The sequence below is a fragment of the Syngnathoides biaculeatus genome, chromosome 11 (genome assembly GCF_019802595.1).
Source record: "Syngnathoides biaculeatus isolate LvHL_M chromosome 11, ASM1980259v1, whole genome shotgun sequence".
Lineage (NCBI taxonomy): Eukaryota > Metazoa > Chordata > Actinopteri > Syngnathiformes > Syngnathidae > Syngnathoides > Syngnathoides biaculeatus.
Window position 1 is genome coordinate 20,380,252 of NC_084650.1, and position 21,930 is coordinate 20,402,181.

The window sequence follows — 21,930 nt, forward strand, 5'->3', positions numbered from 1 at the left end:
TTCTGCTATGGATCTCCAACATGCACTTGAGCAACCTAATAGCTAAGTAGAGACATAAAAACATACATTTGAATGAATAGCCAGCATATATGTACTTGCTGAATGGCCAACACATGACTTAAACATGTATTATAGATTGGGCTAAGTGTTGGGTATGCTGAGGATAAAGGCACGCAAAACATTAAGATCACAAGTAGTGGACAAAATTGACACATGCAAATTATGAAAACCAGAAAGCCAGGAAGCAAATATGGCGATTCAATTGTAATGGGATAAGTACAGAGTTTAAATGGAGAAAGTCTGTCCCAATACTGTTACAGTTTGGGATCGTATCAAGCAAGCACTTCAAGGTAGTTAAAAAAAAAAATGTTTCATAATAAATGGCAGCCTGGTCTTTTGCTGTAGTTATAATTTTATGTATAGCCATGACCTACAAGTATGTTTTCCAGCCTCCTCAACCCAAATGAAATCACAAGTGTGTCTGTCTGAACCTTAAAACGGCAACTTGGTGATTTGGAGTTAAAACGGGGGGATGAAAAGCGTAAAACTAATTTTAAAAGATTATATTTGGTTGAAGGATAAATGTTAACTGATTCTCTTTGTAAAATGATTTTTGGATTGATGTTCACCAACTTTATGCAGACGCAGAGAGGGGAAAGGTTGCAGGGATTTGGAAATCCGGTTGTAAATCTGCTTCATCATATGTAACTACTCTTCAGTATATTGTTTTGACAAAGCAGATCAAAAAGAACTATTCTTTGGTCAAAGACAGAGGGGAAAATAATTTAAATTTAAATCCCGAGACCATCAGTGTGATAGCCTTTTGTTCTCATATTCTGATGGAAGCCATTCTACTGTCACATAAATACTGCTGTGCTTGTTAGCTCGCAACTTGTAATTAGTTTGCATAACGGGCGCTATTCTGCAATATTTCTTCCTCTCCCAAAGATAAAGGCTAAGTGAGAAAAACAAATGTTTGGTGGATAGTCAACAACAGGCATATTAGAAATGAATGCCTGTGAAAGATATTGTTCATAGTGTTTGTTTCAATGAAGTCTATTTTTTATGTGTGGTCTTTAAGGGGTTTTTAAAGCAATAGATAGAATTTGCTTTATGATTTCACAGTGATTAGCCAGCGGACTTAATCATCAGGCATGTGCACAGACATTTGTGGGGGCAGATGCTCAAGTCCAATAAAGGGCACCCATCGCCAACAACTGAAGTCATCGTCAGTGCCACAGCGTGTCTGATATGAGGAGACATGAGATAGTGATAGGTTTTGGGGGCACGTTTTACCACTCCAAAACATGCACATTTTCACGCACACACACACACACACACAACACACACACACACACACACACACACACACCACACACACACACACACACACACACTCACTCACTTAGCCTTATAAAAAATCACATAAACAAAAGAAGTACATGTCACAATGGCCACACATACACATGGTCAACATTATGAGTTGTTCAAATTAATTTACTTATTTCTTGTCTGGCATGAGGTAAATTAAACACTGCTTAGCTTTTGAAGAGTTGAGGCGCTATAGTGTGCATTTTTCCTTACATAACACTTATAACATCTCAACATTACAATTTAATTTAAGGCTTTGAAATCACATAACATTCATACAAAAAAAACCCCAATAACTTGTATAGATTGTATAATGCTAGGGTGGATGCGTGATGACTGTTGTCTGAAATGTGGCCCTTCACCCAAATCCCTTTTTGAGTGCAAATGTTGGTCAAGTAGCCATGTAATGTTTTCAACAGTGCAACCATCTTTCAATCAATTGTTTGCAGTATTGGGGCTAATTTAGCAATAAACCTATTGAGGGTTTGCCCAAACATTCCCTCCGACGTGCATCTGAGTTGACAGGAGCCAGCTCTCAACTCCGTGAGTCAGAGCCAAGAGGACAGTTGGGGGAGGGGCAAGGTGGGAGCCCACAGGTACTCGCCCCGCAGAGGCACAATTCTCTGAGTAACTCAAATAAATGCGATCAGCAATGAAAACACTTTTGGGGGGTGGAGTGGGGAAGAGATGTTTTTAAATTATTGACGAATAAAGAAATTAATGGGCTCCTGGCAAGCGGGCCCTTTTCTCATCCAATGCAAAAGGGCTAATGTCAGAGCGCAGCTAGGATCCTATCTGCACACGTCCCTGTTGATCGTCATGGGTGCACATCTTCAGCAAATTATATCCATCAAGCATTCAGTCAAGGCAATCTATATAAATAGAATTTCATTACTGAAAATGCATTCGAGGAGATGTGTTGACACCAGTTCAGATGAGCTGGATGCAGCTGTGGCTCATATTTATCTTGCATGAAGCAGCGCTTCCGACTTGGGGTTGAACCGCTAGTCGAATAGCTGCTATGCTAGCTGCCGAGCAGCCTTAAATCCTCACGTTAGTTGTCAGCAAATTCGCCAAATATCCTCCTGTGACACTGAAAAGATAACATTTATACTCTTGTGTCTGTTTAGATTATTAAACAAAGACCAAAATGCTGTCAATTAATCATCTCTTTATTGTGAAAAAGAACATTTAATCTCGCCCCCCCCACCCCCCCGGGACCCACCAAAAAACACAACAACCAAAAAAAAAAAAACATCCAGTTTGTCTTTGCCGTCAGCCTTTATCCCACAGAGCCACACTTGCAGTCCTCTTCCACCTTCCTCTGGCCCCAACCCTCGTGTCACTCATCCAATCTCAAATCACAGACTCCTGAATGGCCTCACAGATCGCAGAAAAATGTCACTGGAGTTAGGCGGAAAACTTACATCTCGCAAAGCAGCCCTTTTACGGAACCCCCGAAAAACAATGTTTGTTCAGCTATAACATTCCATTGTCAAAGAGAGGGCGGCATTTTCAATACGTACATTGTTCAATCATTTGGAAAAATAACACCACTTGTGGACTGACCAACAGGATCAATTTGTGAAAAAATAGCATAGAAGTTGATTGGAGGTTTTGTCTGGATACCAACATACCGCATGTTTTTTTTTTTTATATTTTATCAGACATTATGCAAAGCACGCCATCCTCCTTTCATTTTTTAACTGAAAAACATCATTGATTAATTAATGTCAATCCAGCGATGAAGAACATCATCGATTAATTTATGTCAATCCAGCTATCCTAACCTTAGCATTGTATCCTAAACATGTGAAGTGGTTCAATCCCTATTTACAGTATGGATCCCAATTAAAAATATGTAAATATATTTTCAAAGAACTGACTTCATGTATACAGTATAAGCTTCGGATTGTGGGAATTCTGACCTACCAGTTATTGTATTGTGTTGTATTGTATTGTATGTAGGAGATTCTTCCTTTACTCATTTATATTTTTAGCTTGCTGTTGTTCATAACCTGTTCACCTGTGGTATTCTTTTTTTAATATGAACTTTCAAGAAGAAGCTCGCAGCAAGAACTATTCTTTCAACATATGATTTGTGTAGAAAGATCACATAGGAGCACATAAATTTTTCATTTGTTTAAGAAGCGACACAAGTATACAAATTCTTTGTTCCTTGTGCCACCAAAAGATATAACATCAAAGTGACTAGGAGGAAAGTTGGAGGAAGGGCACAATGGGACACCATTTTCCCAGATACTATTGTTGTTGTTGTTTTTTTTTTTAATGAACCGCTGCTAGTTTCTTGATATTTTAATTAGGATATTCACAATGGAACAGAATAGGCACTCATCCAAAATGTTCTCACAAAAATTGGAAGCATAATATAATTGTGCTAGCCAAGACCAAGAATTACGGTTCTGAGGGAACAAAATTGTAGAATTTTATAAACACTCTGAACTGGCCAAACATCTAATAACCACTTTTGAAAATAATCTATGTTGAACTAAAAGTGTTTGATTAACAATAATGATGCTAATACTAATACTGCAATAGTAATCATATTCAGGTGTTCTATTCTGAAGTCCTCTTGTCAGATTTTGAACAAATCATGTGACCACTGTGTTACATTTAGAACATTGTGTTTTAGCATTTTTCATCACGCAATAAATTGTTCAGCCCCACTTTCACCCAAGAATTGTAAATATAATGCACGCTTGGTATGGAGTGGTAGGAAAGGAGTTGCCATATTGGTTTAGAGAAAAATAAGAGAATGTCAAGAAGAGATACGTCTTGAGTCTGTTTAGTTGTTGTTTTTCTACCTTTGGGTGTGTTTTGGGGACTATTGCTTTGCAGGTTTTATACTCTGTGAATATGCCCCATCTATTACAAAGGTCATCTCTCCCCCAGTGGCATATCCAAGGTACTTCCCCCTTACTTTTATTGTTTTTGTAACGGTGACGGAACAAAGGGAAGGGCAAGAACCCTGAGTGAGCAGAGGAAGATCCCTGTATGATTCATGATCGAGCAGATCATGTGTGGCCAGTGAGATTGGTGGAAAGACAAGCATCTTGTTGAGTATGTCAATGTTTGAGTCTCCCTGTACCTGCGGAACGACATCGATGATGGGGTTTGTGGTTGACAATATGCGCTGGCTCATTTCTAGTCTTTTTGGGTCAGCATCAAAGTGAGGTCAGTGCTACAGCGGTGAAGAGGAAGCAAAGGGAGTCTGATTGAAAGAGCAATATCTCAAATGGTTGTCCTTGCCCTCGGTTGCCCTCCGTCAACTCCTCACCATTATGCTTTCATCCCTGATTTATGCGATGTCGATGATGTAGCAGTAGTCTTTCTTTTGACTGTACTCAAGGAGACGTGAAACCAAGGGGCTGTGTGTCACTATCAGGCTGTACTGAAGTTGTGTTTACCAGTGAAATGCATAGGGCCTGTCTTACTGAATTAAAATAAAAAGCTGTGCAAACTTGATTGAATGTTTAACTGATCTACAGACAGCACAGGATCAAAATTGCATCTTCAAAACATTATCTTGCATGTTATGCGAGGAGTATTTGCAAAAGATTTAATTTAGCACAAATGTTAAATTCTGATGCTGATTCTGGACACGAAGAAGCCCCTTCTGTCTCTCTGTCTTTAGGCTTGTCTGGTGGCCGTTCTGGCAGTAGACAAACAACTGATCCTTAAAAGTGTATACACCCAGTTAGGATAGCCACATTTTGTAAGAATCTTCCTTAGGTGTGACACCTGCAGAATACTCTTCTGGAAGACTATCTCATAACATTTCAAAATAAAGCTGAAGAACCCTTTTGAATTAAATGTAAAGCATCCTCAAAAAACAAGACGAGTCCTAGTCAACCTTTGCAAATTACTATAACCTGGATGACTGAGACTCTAGACAGGTTTATAAATTAATGACCAGTGCATGGCCAAGCGGGACACATTTCTGTGGGCCTATTCATTAACACAAGAGTTTTGGATTTTATGGATGCTGCAAGGGTTGTAATCATGACTGAAGCAAACACAGGGGCAGTGGCAGTGTGTGTGTGTGTGTATCATGGTGTTACTGGGAGAGCTGCACTCATCAGTTAAACCATGATAAGCCAGGACACAATGGCTTTGAGATCCAAGCATCGGCTTTACTTTTACTCTTGGACTAGTATCACATTCTAGCATAGTAGTTCTTCAGAAAGTACAACCCATTATTTTGCAAGGGAGTAGCATTGTTTGTGCCATTAATTACCAGGAGATTGTCACCAGTGATGCCAGGAACGGTGTCAGATAAGTTGTGTTACTGTTACTATTTTAGTAATGCATGAATTAATTCACTTTGTAAATTATAACACCAAACCTGTTACTGCAACATGATGCCTTTACTTTGATTATGAGACAAACCAGATCGAGAGGCATTCTCTTCTTAGCGAGGGAGTACGAGACAACTGCATAAGTGATGATGTTTGGCCGAGGTCGAGTCAAATCTCATTGTAAGCAAACTGAGGTAAAATAATAATTGCATTTTTGGATTTGTGTTTAACGTATTCAGAACATAGCTGGAGGTTTGAAGGTTTGAAAACTGATTAGATTCAATAAATAACTATTTTTCATGGCTTTCTTGATAATCAGAATCACCAGCAATACAATTAAACGTAAGCATGTCAAATAGGAAATAAAGTAAAGACCCAATTCCAATGAAGTTAGTTAGGGCATTGTGTGATATCCTTTTTAACACCTACCTTGATTTTTTTTTTTATGCAGTGCCGCCTAAGGGACAGAAGGTCATGGACATTCAATGTTGGTTTTCTGCCTTATTGCTTACTAGCAGTGTTTTCGCCAATTTCTTTGAACATTATTTCATGACATTATTGACCGTAAATGATGCAATCCGTAAATACTTTGCAATTGTATGATGAGCAAAATTGTCCATAATATGTTCAACCATTTTCTCATGCACTTGCTCACAAAGAGGTGAAACTTGCTCCATTTTTGCTTGTGAATGACTGAATAATTCAGGGAAGCTCCTTTTCTACCAAATCATGGCACCCACCTATTCCCCAATTAGGCTCTTCACCTGTGGGATGTTCCAAACAGGTGTTTGATGAGCATACCTCAACTTTCTCAGTCTTTTTTGCCACCTATCTCATCTTTTTTGCAATGTTTTACAGCCATACAATTGCAAGTATATGAATATTATTATTATCTGAACATTAAATATCTTGTTTTGCTTTTGTATTCAATCAAAAATAGGTTGAACGTGATTTGCAAATCATCGTATTCTGTTTTCGTTTGTTTAACACAACCTTCCAACTTTGTTGGAATTAAGTTTGTAATTTGGAATCAATTGCATTTGGGTCTTGTTTATTGCATTCTTCAGCCAGTATAGCTTTACAAAAGAACGGTAGTCTCATAATTTTTTTTTCACAATTGTATTTCTCCAGTCCTCTCTCGTCCCACAACACTCAAGTACGTATCTTGACCCAAGTGCTCCAACCACCTGGAGTGAATGTGAATTAACAGACTGCACACTGCTCTCGTCACCTTTCTTGCCATTGAAACACATTCATCACAAGGACTACTGTAGAAACTACCCTCTTGCAAACACGCACACACACACACACACACACACACAAAAACAAAAACAAAACTGGGCCAGTAAGGAGAGGATGCGCTGTACATGCACTTTCTGGGAGCATTTAGGAGTGAGAAGAACAGCCTACTTTTGAACCACTGCCAAGACAAAGGTCGTCAACATTCGCAGGGCCAGGCGACCTCTACTGCCAGGCAATATCCAGGGCCAGGACATCGAAGTGGGCCAGACCTACAAACACCAGGCTGTGCATCTGGACAACAGGTTGCTCCACTAAAACGGAACCACTCTAGGGCAAGAGCAGCAGGATCTTGCTGACGAGACTTTGATATCCGCATGTTAAAGAGCAGATCTATCTATCTATCTATCTATCTATCTATCTATCTATCTATCTATCTATCTATCTATCTATCTATCTATCTATCTATCTATCTATCTATCTATCTATATCTATCTATCTATCTATCTATCTATCTATCTATCTATCTATCTATCTATCTATCTATCTATCTATCTATCTATCTATCTATCTATCTATCTATCTATCTATCTAATCTGTTTTCTTTTTTTATCATTTTTCAAAGTCTTCAAATCCCTGGTCAAATCTTCCCAATTGCTACTCTTGCAGACAGGAGAGAGTCGAGCGGAAACCTGGGAAATCAATGCTCGTCTGAAAATGAAAGGAAGAATGAACCAGGTTTGCCCACAGGTCAGGGGTGCATTGTTTGGTATTGACTTTCCCCCCAGGAGAAGGCACTTTGAAAAAACACATCTAAAAGGAGCTTATTGACATGTCAGGACAGGTTTGAAGCTCATTAAAGTGGAAAGATACTTTAATATTCTCCATCCACTGATTTCATATCTATCACTTTATCTTATTAGGGTCATGGGTAAGCTGGAGCCTGTCCCAGGTGACTTTGGGCAAGAGGCGGGGTGCACCTAATTTTGGTCACCTGGGCATATCGAGACAAACAAACATTTGCACTCATGTTCACACATTTATTGAATTTAGAGTCTACCGTGCATGTTTTTGGAATGTGTAAGGAGGCCGAGGCACCAGAAAGAAATAAACGCAAGAATGGGGAAGAAAATGCAAACTCCACATAGCATTGCAGGAACTTAGAATTGAACCTTCAACCTCATATTTGTGTGCTCGCCACTCATCTGCTGCACCGCCACTTTATTATGCTGTGAAAGGAAATTTATTCTCACAGTCGATACCTGAATAGACAGAACACTCAGAATGGAGTTGTAAAGGTTTAAAGAGTGTCCTGATATTTAAAGGTGACTCAGAACTTGTGAAATTGGGATCCTATTATGACAGGAAATTAGAAAGATTTCAAACCTAAAAAGAATGCACTGCGACTATTCTTAAACCTTCAATTTTTTACATATTGGTGGGGGGAAAAAAGCTTTTTCCACAAAGTATTTCATGTGTAGTATGCACAAAAACAATAACAGTATTTTTTCCCACATTTTCAATAATTCATCCTGGCTTGGGTCGCAGGGCGCTGCAGCCTATCCCAGCTGACTTTGGGCGAGAGGCTGACTACACCCTGAACTGGTTCCCAGTCAGCCGGAGGCCACATAACAGTATTATAACAACAGTCATTTGACAAGTCAGTGCAAACGAAGCTATGCAAAGGGAACAAATACTTTGAGTGGGTTGAGCGGAAATTCACGTTCACATTTAGTATGTGAATCTGCAATACAAAATCTAAAATGGAGTTATAAAGGTTTAAAGAGTTTCCTGATATTTAAAGCTGATGAAAGAGGAATGACAGGAACTAAGTGGGAGATCATACAAAAAAAATATATCTCTTAACATCACTGCTGATAAAATGAGTAAAAAAGACTTCTACTTGTTCGAGAGGTGCTAGCCTGCTTACTACCACCTGTTAAGGTGCCCTTGAGCATGGGATTGTCCCCGCCGTACCAGCTCATGTGGTGCAACGCTCACTGTGCTCATCTTACTCTGAATCTCTTCTTGCATGCCTGCATGATTTTGATCTGGTTAAATCGAAGGTGTTTAATACAAAGTGTACTGTGTGAGTTCCACATGGGAGTTCAATGTGTACATTTAAAAAAAAAAAAAAAAAGAGGAAATTAAGCATGAGGACTCGTTTTCACAGCGGTCAATATGACTTGTAGAACTAATAGGACACTGCGAATTTGCTAAATCAAATACAAAATCAATGTTAACAAAATTGCGTTGAGGAATGAATGCAATCATTCTACGAGTATGCAAGCCTCCCCCACTGGAGATGGAGAATGTTCAGCCTTGTTAGGCCTCTAAAGCTGCGAGGAGTCTGTCATTTCACATTTAAATATCCTAGCGTTGCTGCTTTCATGGTTTTAGTTCTCACTGCACAGAAAATGCGATATTTATGAATAAAACAGAGATGGGAGGTAGACTTGCTAGTTGATTCACCTCAAATTAGCCTCTGATTGTGTCATTATATATGCATATGAATACATACACGTAAGGCTTTGTAAGGATGTATTGCATTTCCAACAATGCATCTTTATTATCAGGCAGGTGCCACCCTCAAAAACCAAACTGTTTGCATGACCTGGATGCGAGGATTTTTTTAATTTTTTTTTTTTTTAATCAATGGCATTATTCTGTGCCACATGCAATGATTTTTTGCATGGTACGCCAACATAAAAACTATACGCATACATAAACACAAATTTAATCAATCTTTCATAGCTTGCCAAGAAAGAACAATCTATCCATTTTCTTAGCTGCTTATCCTCACGAGGGTCGTAGGGAGTGCTGGAGCCTATCCCAGCTGTCACCAGGCAGGAGGCAGAGTACACCCTGAATCGGTTGTCAGCCAATCACAGGGAACATAGAGACAGACAAAAGTTACACTCACAATCACACCTAGGGGCAATTTCGAGTGTCCAATTAGTGTTGCATGTTTTTGGGAAGTGGGAGGAAACCAGAGTGCCCGGAGAAAGCCCACGCAGGCATGGGGAGAACTTGCAAACTCCACACAGGCGGGTCCGGGATTCAACCTGGAACCTCAGAACTGTGAGGCCAACGCTTTCCAGCTGAGGCACCGTGCTAGAAGATCAATATTTACTGTAATTATTTATGCGGTCACGAATATAATACGCAGCCCAATACAGACCCCATAAATCACAAAAATCCTTCTACCTACTATATGTATAACACACCATCACTTTCCTGCGATTCATGCTTAAAATATTTTCCATATTTCCCAAAACTGTGCAGTGGAACTAGGTAGACTCGTTTCTTTGGATTTCCTCCATATTCTCACATTAGTTTAGTTTGTCGAACTGCTGAGCTTCTTCACGGTTCCCTCCTGATGGCAACGGCGATCACTGTCTTCTTAAAAGCGGTAACTTGTCCCTTTCCTCGACATTTTTTTTTTAACTTGAGAAGTGTGCTCCATGAAGTGGATCTGATATGGCAGCGCCCCCGTGAACGTCACGATTCTTAGCTGAGCAGCCAAAGTTGACCATGTTTTATAATGAATAAATATTGTAACAATAGGCAGTACATATCATAGTGGAATGAAAGCACACTTTTTTTCAAGTTTATAAAATGATATATATATATTTTTTACTCATTTAAAATATGCTTTATGGACTGTTTTGTGGTTGGGGTGGGGTGTGATGAGTGTTATTTATGATAAATTACAGTACATTTTTAAAAACTTGACCCACTCAGAAAGAAACCCCACCCTTCAACTGTTTTCCGCCCCACTTATCCATTTGGTACTACTCGGTCTGCTCACTTAGGCGAATCCGAAATGCCACCAAATACATGTTTCTGTCACAAGTGCCGTGTCATCTTTTTTATTTTATTTTTTCCATGCGCAAGGAAAATGGGGAAGGAATGGATAATTCTGACAGTAGGAATCAGTCCAGGCGGTTCTTAAATGTTTTACTGCCTTAATGGGCCTCCAGAAATAGATGCAGTACTAATGTCCTCTAACTCTAGAAATAGGGGGCAAAATGTATCTGTGTGTAGTTGTGTGCTTCGGTTGTGTGTGCAAGTCCGTTAGTGTGTGTGTGTTTTCTCATGTGTGTGATTCAAATGGGTTTAAGTGAAGGATTCTCGCATGCAAATGAAGCCACTTAAATCTGGGACCCTTTTCCCCGCTATCTCAAAGGACACCCTATTCTCTATTTAGAGCAACACTTTGACATCAGCTCGTGGAGGCAAGACCGAGGTCTTGAGTGGCCCACTATACGCTATAAGAAATCACCCAGATTATATAATATCTCACGTCCTCCGAGATATCCATAACACGTCTTCAACAAGCCCCTTTCTGTTACAGACACTCGGCATAAACCGTCGCCCAGCTTGAACGTGAAGTATTGAAGTAGTACTCAATATTGTGTGATTCCTGGCATTTGGTGCTTCCAGATAGCATTTGCTGCTTTAGAACATTTAGCCATCTCCCAGCATGGTTCCTCTTCTCCAGACAAACTCTGATTATTGATCCCTGTGTTCGCTGTATCCTTAGCCCTCAGACAATCCATACAAACTGTATTAGCTGTGGAGAGAGCTACAATGTCCTCTGCAGCTTATCGTATTATAGCAGCAGAGAGCGGTATTTGTAAAGAAGCAACCTATTTTCGGGGGCCAGTGTGAACGGTCATTCTTGGAAAATTGTACTGCGGTCTTGAAGAATGGGTTGCAAAGGCAATGTGTGCGCGAGCAGATCATTCGAGCTCATCTCAAAAGTTTGTGGTCCAAAGTGTATACCTATATATGTTTACATATGCTCACACAGATTTTTATTTTTATTTTTTAAATAAACCAGCACTTATAGGCGAGGAGGCAAGGACTGATTGTTGAGTGTCCCGTTGAGAGACTGATGCTGATCAGGACTCTCAGAAAGATAAGATGGTTGGAATATACGATGAAGCTTCAGTGGGTTTCCAATGCCTGACTGATTTGATTGCTCCCCTTATTCAACTCTGGAGCAAAGGATCGAGGTCAACCTTGAGCTAACTGGCAGGACTTTTGGGAATTTTTTTATAATAGTTTCTGGGAATAATGGAAGACACTCATCAAATACATTTTGGATTTGAATCTCATTGAGACAACCAAAAGTGTTTAATAATTACCATTGCCGTTAAGGCAATATCTTCCTCTGTGTGGATTTTTTTGTTTGTATGGAAGATCATAAGGGAGTGACAATTCAGTCAGTCATTTATGTTACGCCACATTGGATCTAACTCAGCTAAATTGTGCATGCATTTCTCATGATGAAATGTTAAAAGTCTGTTTCTTCTGGTGTTGTTGCTTTTTTGTCTTCACGCTCTAATGTGGTCTCAATGTTTGTGTGTACAATGGAAAACAAGAGTGTGTGAGCATAGGCAATAATCCGAATCCTGTCAACTCCTCAGTGTGAGCTTGTGTGTGTCGGCCACATTTTTCTGCATAGTTGATATTCGGTTGTTCGGTCTTCTGACAGACGGATTCATTAAATCATGCCACAGCGGTAACCTGCCGTGACAGGATGCCATTCCCTCCTTGGAATTTCCTAATCAGAGTCTCTCATGCACTTAACGAGGAAGTAAACACACAAAATTGTCTGTTGGAGGAAAAATGAAGAGGTGAATGATGTCCATTGGAGTTTGTTAAACAGTATATAACAAAGTGTTTTTTTTCCATCTTCCATGAATAGAAAATATTCATACACTTAGTCAACAATACACTTGACAAATATAAGAGAATTAGGTGATGCATGCCAATTGGGTAGCAAAGACATGGCACTCTACAAAAAGTATGTACGTGATATTCTTGCCTTTGTCTATGCAAATATTCAGGTTCTAAATTTTCCATGGTCACACTAAATGCACATTTTGGCTATAAACAAATTGCCATGCAAACAATAAATACTACACAAAAAAGTCTATTCAAACTATACCCCGTGGTTTAGCTCTTGTCTGTGGTCTTACAAAAAAAAATAAAATTTTTAACATTTAAAATTTTGCCTGATCTCTGAAATTACTTTCAAATACAAATCAACTTCTTTTCATCTTTTTCCACTGGACAACTTGACTTGGTGTTTCAGAAACAGTTGTCAATTTATAGGTTAAAAACTGGAATATAAAGTGCGTGTGTGTGTGTGTGTATATATATATATATATCCATCCATTATCTTTTGCCGCTTATCCTCACGAGGGTAGTGGTGGGGAGTGCTGGAGCCTCTCCCACCCGTCAACGGGCAGGAGGCGGGGTACACCCTGAACCGGTTGCCAGCCAATCCCAGGGCACATCGAGATGAACAGCCGCACTCACAATCACACCTGGGGGCAATTTAGAGTGTCCAATTAATGCTGTATGTTTTTTGGGAAGAAGGAGGAAACCGGGGTGCCCGGAGGAAACCCATCCAGGCATGGGGAGAACATGCAAACTCCACACAGGCAACTCCTGAATTGAACCCAGGATCTCAAAACTGTGAGGCCAACGCTTTACCAGCTGCAACACCGTGCCGTCTATCTATAAATATACATAACTAATACGGGTGTTAAAGTGCAAAATGAGAGTGTTATTCTTACATAAAGGTGTGCAATAATGAATGCTTATTATAAAAAAAAACAAAAAAAAAAAAAACCTTGAGCGTTTTTTTTGTTGTGATGAATCAGCTTGCAGATAGAGGCAAAGTTTGCTGCGAGCTGCCTGCCCTGAAAACAGAGTGGATTTTTTCAGGGGTGTTTAGTCGTGGTAATGATGGCGCTGCGTGTTTCTTTTGAGGCTATTTTAAGATGAAGACCTGCAGGTTGTGTGCAGTCTGTGAGTGTAGGACATGTGCGTGCCAGAGTTGTGTTTTAATTAGGGAGACAGCAGCGTGTCCTTGGGCTGGCGCCGAGGGTCAGGAGAACCTGGTTGTCCTGGGACGAGCCTGGCAAGTCTGCTAAATACCCATTACTTAGATGTGTAGATGCACTTAAGTGTGCACGCACACCCTCCCACCCTAGCATGCGCATATACATCAAGGTCTTTGAGTCTTTTGCCCACTGATACCGTGGTAGGCAGCCAGCCCGCGTGTCCATATGTTCCCAGGCCATCCCATCGGTGAAAGCAAAATTATACCAGGTGCCACTCTGAAGAGGTGAAGAACGGCAAAAGAGATGTGGAATGGAAGGAGCCATTTTAAAGTTAAGGTTAGGGTGATTGAAAGGGGAAAAGGCTGGGGGGGGGAGACATATAACCTTTCAAAGGTTTCAAACCTGTTGGTCGTGGCCAACTGAAAATGCCACTACATTGCATTTCTCTTTCATTCTGTGCTGCTCTCTCCAGCCTTGCCTTGACCCGAAGCTTACATCCGACACCTATTTCCATGCACCTTGCTGTACTTGCGCAACCTTCCATCGGTTACTTCTGTTCTCATTTTCATGCATCAGCCTTCCTATTTTCATATGTCTCCCATTTGACCTCTGACTTTCATCCAGTCATATCTTCCCCTGCCTCTATTCGTTTTCGTATCACAGAGCCTCACACCCAACTTCTGTCAGCTTTCCTTTTTTGATTCTGCCGTCTGAATCTCCATAAACCTCTTTTTTTTTTTTTTTTTTACTCCTCCCATACCTATATTTGCAAAACCCTTCTCCCTCCCTCCGCAGCTAATCTCCTCCTCTGCCCTCCCCACACACCTCCAGTGTGCCTAGCCTAGGCCCCAGCCGATGATGGAACTCATAAAGCCTCCCAGATGAGGTGATAGCTAATGGCTGTTGAATAATGCATAGCAGGCAGGATTTAGAGAGCCCAGTCTATTAGCCTGACCAAATACTCTGGGCTTTTATTAAAGACCAACACTTACAATCACAAACTACATTAAGTCTGGGGTCCTGGTTCACTCCACTCTCCTGTAGTCTGTCCCCCTCTCCATGATTGTTCCGAAGGCTGAATATGATTTTGTCCTTAAAAAAAAGTATTGCCTTTAGCCAACTGACCCTTTTAGAAGAGGTTGCTGATGGTCTTTTTCTAGTTTTTGGATCTTTTTTACACTTTTATGTCAAGGGTTAGTGGCTCTCTTAGTCCCCATTGTAAAAAGAAATGGTTTGGGTGGAGGACTGGAGCACTTTTTCTCTGTGGGTGGCTAGTATGAAAATGAAGGCTTGCCTTGAGGTCATTTATATTTCCCTCTGGTGTTTACTTTTTTGTGGCAGTTGTGTAGCTAGGCTTTGGCTCAAGTATAGAGAGGACACTAAAAAATGTTTTTCGCTATCATATTAAATATAACTGTATTTAATGTATTTTTATCCTGGAACGTCATTGAATTTGAATATGTGCATGCATTGCTTCGTCACTCTGCCGGTGAGAAGTTGATTGTGAGTATTCCCATTCTGTCTTAATTTTATGATATTTTATGGCTTCACATGTGTTTTGTTTTTGTCTGTCTTGACAAATACACTGCAGTTCCCCGTTATCTAGAATTTCATTGTAATGGTGATTCATTTTAAAGCCGTCGGCATTTTGGTCTGCCGCCTGAGCTAAGTTTCGGTTTATCTTCATAAAATGCACAATAAAGTTTAACTTAATACTTCTCAAATCCAAAGGACAGCGAGATGTTTTATATGAAAGAGGTAATGGTCTACATATAGGGGAAAACTAAATTCCAGATTTAGATGGAAACCGTTTTTTAAAAAAAAAATGGTGGTAATGTCTGCCATTTTCTCGCGTCCATTTTTTAATCTATGTAGATGGCTCACTTTCAAAGTTATGTCACTGCAATAAGTCCCCACTTTACTGCAAAAAGGCACCAAATTATCACTGGCACTCAATGATATATCGTCATAGGGTTGATATTCTTGTTATTCAACCTACATCTGCTATGAAACACGTCAGACTTAAATGATGTATTATGGTGCATGAGAGTTAGCTATAAGCTTTCAGCATCTCAGAGCACAGAAGAGCCTACTGCAACTGGCCATCCATCCATCCATTTCCTGAGCTGCTTATCCTCACGAGGGTGACGGGAGTGCCAGAGCCAATCCCGGCTGTCGTCGGGTAGGAGGCGGGCTATAACCTGAACTGGTGTCCAGCCAATCCCGGGGCACATGGAGATAGACAACAGCTGCACTCACAACCACACCTAGGGCAATTTAGAGTCTCTAATTAATCCACGGTTGAGTAAATTCTATGAGCTAATTTTAAATATGTTTGCATATCTGCCTCACAGTTCTGAGGACCTGGTCTGTGTAGACTTTTTATGTTCTCCCATGAATTACTGAGTTTTCTCCAGGTGATCGATTTTCTTCCAACATCCCAAAATTATGCATGGTAGTTTAATTGAAGACACAAAATTGTCCATAGGTAACAATGTGAGCATTGACTGGTGGTTTCTTTTTATACGCTCTTTGATTTGACCATTTCAGAACCTACCCCGCCTCTCGCCTCAAGACAGCTGAGATAGGCTCTTGAATGCCCGCCACCCTAGTGATGATTAGTTGTACGGAAGATGGATGGATGGAATTTTAAGTATGGCACAGTGACCGACTGGTGAGCATTTCCACCTCACTCTTACAAAGTCTAGAGTTCAAATCCTGTCTGTGTGGGTTTTCTTCAGGTACGCTAGTTGCCTCACATATTTCAAAAGCGTACATACTAGATTAACCGAATTTTCAAAGTTCTCCATAGGTATGAGTCTGAATGCTCGTTTGTCTATTTATATCCTGCGTCCTCCAAGGAGCTGTGATAAATTCCACCACACACGTGACCCTAGTGAGAATAAGCCGATGGAATTTTAAGTGCAATGTAAGTCACTTTATAATTTGTACTGTATATCTGTTGTTGAATCCACTTGCTCATCTTTTACAAGACGGATTTTAATGTTTCCACAACACCTCTGTCAATGTGTGTTAATGGTCACTAAAACCTACAAGCGTGTTTAAATGGCTGTTAAACGGCCATGTTCACTGCTTGCGTTTGTTAACGGCTGTCTAAACATTATTGTACCTGGCTATGTACAACTGCAGACTTGACTTTCCCGCTGTAATAGTTTATTGACCTGGCCTTTGATTTTGAGTTTGCTTGGCAAGGTTTCATCTTGCATTTGCATACTACAGTGTAGTGTGTGCACATTTTGACATGTTTGCATATTTAGGTCACTGCTGTACTGTGTCTATAACATATGGAATTATTGAGAATCCGAATTTACGGCCTGATATTTAGTAAGTGTTGTCATCAATGAGGGAATTTTTTTGTGTTAACTTATAAACATTGATTCATCCATTTTTCGTACTGCTTATCCTCACATGAGTTGCGGGGGTTCTGGTGCCTTTATGGGATTGGGTACACCTGAACTAGTTCCCAGCCAATTGCAGTTGTAATGTCGTCTTCGATTAAACTACCATGCACGTCTTTGAGATGTGGGAGGAAAATGAAACACCCTCTCAAAACCCACTCAGGCACAAGGAGAACATGCCAACTCCACACAGGCGGGTTCTTAGCACTGTGAGGCAGATGCGCTAAGTAGTCATGCACCGTGTTTCCTAAACTGCAGCATCATATTTAAATTTAGGAATTAAAAATGCCAAATAATTTTGGCTGTATTTAACAAGACCACTATATATTGTAGTAGAAATAATAAATAAATAAAAAAAAACATCATTGTAGAGACTTTTGCCTTTTTCCATCAGGTTCGGAAAAACGACTCATTTGTGTGATACGTTTAGCAGGATTGTTACCAGGATGCCCTTTCCGATGCAAACCCAAATTTGAATCCAACTTTGGGTCTGGCTCTGGCTCGGTATTGGGGCACCGGATCAGAATCGAACCCACACTCTTGGCATGAAAATCAACATTTACCACTGTACTACCAGTGCGATTAATATATGATAATATCCATATGTGTGCAAGTGCCAGTGTGTGCAAACTGCTTCAAGGAAATAAATGCCACATGGACCTCAGCCAACATTACTACTCTGTGGTCTCCCTCGTCTTGCTGATGTTTATTTGCTCTGACCTCTTGGTTTCCCTTCTGGCAAGCTAGTTGCTCAATGGCCTGCACTATATATAGTAATGCCTGAATGTCACTGACCTTTAAAATAATCCTTTTGTTTGAAATCACGTACTTTGAAGCTTAATGTCAAGTCAAAAGTGTTCCAAAAGGACAATGCACACGTTTAATACAGAGCAGTCTAACAGAAAGTCACTGGACAGTAAATGTTTTAAGTGAAACAACACAGAAAAATAGTGTTTAGTCTTTTTTTTGCCCTAGAATTAGACAATAAATATCCAGTATGCTATACTATATTTGTGACACACTAAGCAAAGTTCTCCATGTAACTAATTTAGATATTTGCATTTTTTTCCCCAATATTGGCTATTAAATACCAATTCAATCACGGAACATGTAAAATAGTAAACATTCACTTCACAGAACATCCGTGAAAAATTAAAACTGCTTTTGACCATTCTTTTTCTATTTTTCTTTACCACAATAGATGATTCGTCGCTTCATCTAAATCCATCCATGAAATGAAAAAAGGAAATATTGTTAAATACACCACAGCCTCTAGTGTCTCAGTGTGTCATATTTATCAACATCCTTCTCATTTCTTAATCATATAGGAAGCACTATGTAAATCCGTGCCTGTTTTGATTGACTGCCCTAATTCATCATTTTCTGATTTCCAACCTCGCTCACGAACCTGAATTTAATAAGTGCTTGTAGAAAATTGAAAAAGAGCAGAAAAAAAAAAACGATCAGGCTGATATTACCAGACAAAGTACGTTTTTTCCGTTTACTTATTTATTACTGAATAAGCATCATATCACATGCACGTGAGTCAACTTGTGTACGGACTTGCCAAACCGGCACATTGAGGAGGGGTGGGCCCGTACCACACACCCACCCGTCCACAAAGCAGCGAGCCCATCTCGTGGGGGACCCAGCCAGGGAGATGCAACCCACTCCTCAGGACCCAGGGCGATTGCCCAACCAAACTGAAGGACCCCAACCAGTCCCAAAGGGAAGGGCCAGTGTACCGGACCACTACTGGATGGAGTGTGTTTTTGTATAGAGAAGTAATAGCCAAAGTCAATACAATGTAATCAAAGTAATATTAAGCACAATGTAAATTCTGAATGCATTTCCACTGTATATACAGATAAGTTCAAAGTTGTTCATGTGTGTGGGTAAGAGACAGCAAAGGACTTTGGTCACAGTATTTCTCCGTCTCTCTTGAGACACACAGAGCAGAGGTCAACTGCACTCTGATGTGGGGCATCTGTTCCCACATTTGTTAAGCTCCGCCTGGTGTGTGTGATTTAAAGATGGTGAGCAAGGAAGTGGGCCGGCAGTGTGCGAAAGTGTGTGTGGGCTCGCGTTGAGATCGGTGCGATAGGCGTAATTGGTGGAGTGGAACGGCAAGATGTTGTTGCAATTGAGGGCAAGTGCGGACTTGTCATTGGACTGTGTTAAAGCTGACCCGGGGCGTTGGCTGCACTCACCTCATTGACCGCAAGATGGCTGCCAGGCGAGTCTGCAGGTGGTACTAAAGAAACATCTCTTTTCTTTCATGCCCTGCTCTTTTTCTTCAGCGCGCCACAGGTCTCTATCTGTCGCTATTATTCATAACGCCCAGTCTGGAAACCAAGTGGCCATACTTGTTTTGGACTGTTGCTCATGTCGTTACTATCCAGAACACACATATTATCTAATTGCTTCAGTTTCCAAACTGCAATCTCAGTGGGGACATTACAAGCATAACATATGCTGTAGTAAGACTGAAGATGGCCTCTGATGCCTGGTTAAAATATTAAGAAGAATGCGCTAATCAGATTAATTTATAGCAGTGGCTAGTAAAGAGGAGGACCTCATCACAGATGACCTTTTTCTCCTTCAGTGAAGACTTATTGATCCAAGTTTAACACGGTAGCTGAGGGCGACTGACGGAAATCTGAAGGTGATTTGAGGTAAAATACCGGTGGATGTCCTGATGTTGAAAGCAGTGCTGGTGACTCGAGTCGCATCATATGGAAATTGCGTCTCTGGTGCGCCATCATTGACACAGAAAGCTTATAGCGCTCTGATTTACGACTAGTGTGGAGAATTGAGTGCTTCATAAAGATTCTCGCCGCCTGAGATTGAGTAATCAGTGAAGTGATCTGACTTTGGTGGATTACATTTCCAACGAGCTGTAACGTCAGTTTCAATGGCATGACTTTGTCAGAGAATGCGAGATGAAGGAGTTATAGTCCGACTGTGGCCCTTTGTCAAGGTCATATGGATTAGAAATGATTTGGTTTCCAATACTCTACCGGCGAGCTCTGCATGATGAATCATCACTCCATTCCAAATCGACACCAATTAAGAAGGTTTTGTTTATCCTGCTCTGGGACATGCTGTGGCTGTTCGCTTGGAACAAACATGCTCACCCCTTTCTCTTCTCACAAGCGACACTTTGGTATTTGGAGGGATTAGCACACTGCGCCTCTGCGGTTTTGTGTGTTTCCATCTGCATGCTTCCTTATGCACTGTGGGGCTAATATTTGTTTCAGGCCTGATGATTTTGCCTTGTATCCACACACTTGTGCACGTCTGTGTTTGCTCGTGTGCGATGTTGGCATGTGCGTGCCAGCAGTCATGTCACTCACTGTTTGCTGTGTAGTCCTGCTCTGTTTGTGCCAGTAGTTTCATGTCTAAAAGGCATTGCTGTATGAAATGTGCAGTTGCGTAGCGCATTGCCAGGCCACTGAATTCATTTGCATTCATTCCACTGCCTGTCTCTCCTCCGAGCTCATTCTAATTACCAGCTCTTTCTTTCGCTTTCACTTTCTCTCTCTGTCTGTCTCTCTCGCCGGAGTTTCTGGTGATGCATCTGTCTAGATTCCCGTCTCTCATTTTAGCCTGCAAGGAATCTCTTCATATTGGTTTGTTTGCTGTCAAGACCAGCTACTTTCTCCAGTTTTAGTGTTGGGAGTCACGCAAAAAAAAAAAATAAAATTGTGTGTGGATGTGAGCGAAAGCAATAATCCCTCATACTGTTTGTGTGCTTGTTGTGATTGCTTAGGGGTTGAGGGAGATGTAACGTATGTTCATCAGAGAGCGCGAGCAAGAGGGAAAGAGAGAGAGCATTGTGAGGCGTCTCACCGTTTGAACTAATCACTACAGTGGCCATGGTGATGTTTTACCTCTTGAGTTTTGAAATATTACGATTATCTTCTTCCTCTCAATGCAAATGGCCATCGTTGCAACCGAAATCACATGCCACCAATAAGATGGCACCAAAGCTCGTTTAAATGTCCAAATATGCAAACGTATTCATGGGCTTGACACTCTCAGAGACAGAGAACATTCGCAATGTGTTTATTGATGTTAACTGCATTTTGCCAAGCAGAGATGTTACATCATATTTTGTTGTGGTTCGTATTCCGTTAGTGTATCTAATTGTACTTTCTATCTATCTATCTGTCTGTCTGTCTATCTATCTATCATGAAGCAAAACTTGGCCATTGCTAAGAGGGGCGTGGCCACCCCAGAGCTCTGGCCGGTGACACCCATCACCGCTCACAGCTGTTTCACATTGGGACTGCAATTAGACAGGCATTTAAGTTGGAGTTTTTGTCATTGGCGTTTGCCAGTTTGTTGCCTTGCGTTAGTGAGTTGCATTCACTGCCTGTGGGACTCTCCGTTCTACACGTAAGTTAGAGTAACCCTCGTCACAGCGATTCTGTGCACTTTTGTTTCATCCTGTCCTGTTGAGTTGTTAGTTTGCCCCATAGTCATTGGACATTTCTGCATCTCCTTTGGATCCCGCCTAGCCTCGCGTTTCTATACCTCTGCCTTGTTGGACTGCTACATCGTGTATGACTCAGTTTCCAGAATAGACTACATTTAACATCATGCCTCTGCCTCGAAGTCCTGCATTCGGGTCCGCCCCCGTACCAGAGGTTCGTGTCTATCTGTCTGTCTGTCTGTCTGTCTGTCTGTCTGTCTGTCTATCTATCTATCTATCTA

The 21,930-nt window shown here is 40.8% G+C and overlaps 1 protein-coding gene across 1 annotated transcript in view; it reads left to right on the plus strand.

Moving 5' to 3' along the window:
- Nucleotides 1–21,562: 21,562 nt before the first annotated feature.
- tenm1 (teneurin transmembrane protein 1) overlaps nt 21,563–21,930 on the plus strand; it is a 138,925-nt gene continuing 138,557 nt past the window's right edge. Inside the window, exons 1-2 of the mRNA XM_061834623.1 lie at nt 21,563–21,612; nt 21,735–21,863. The gene's annotated coding sequence lies outside the window, so the exon portion shown is untranslated. The remainder of the gene's footprint in view (nt 21,613–21,734; nt 21,864–21,930) is intronic.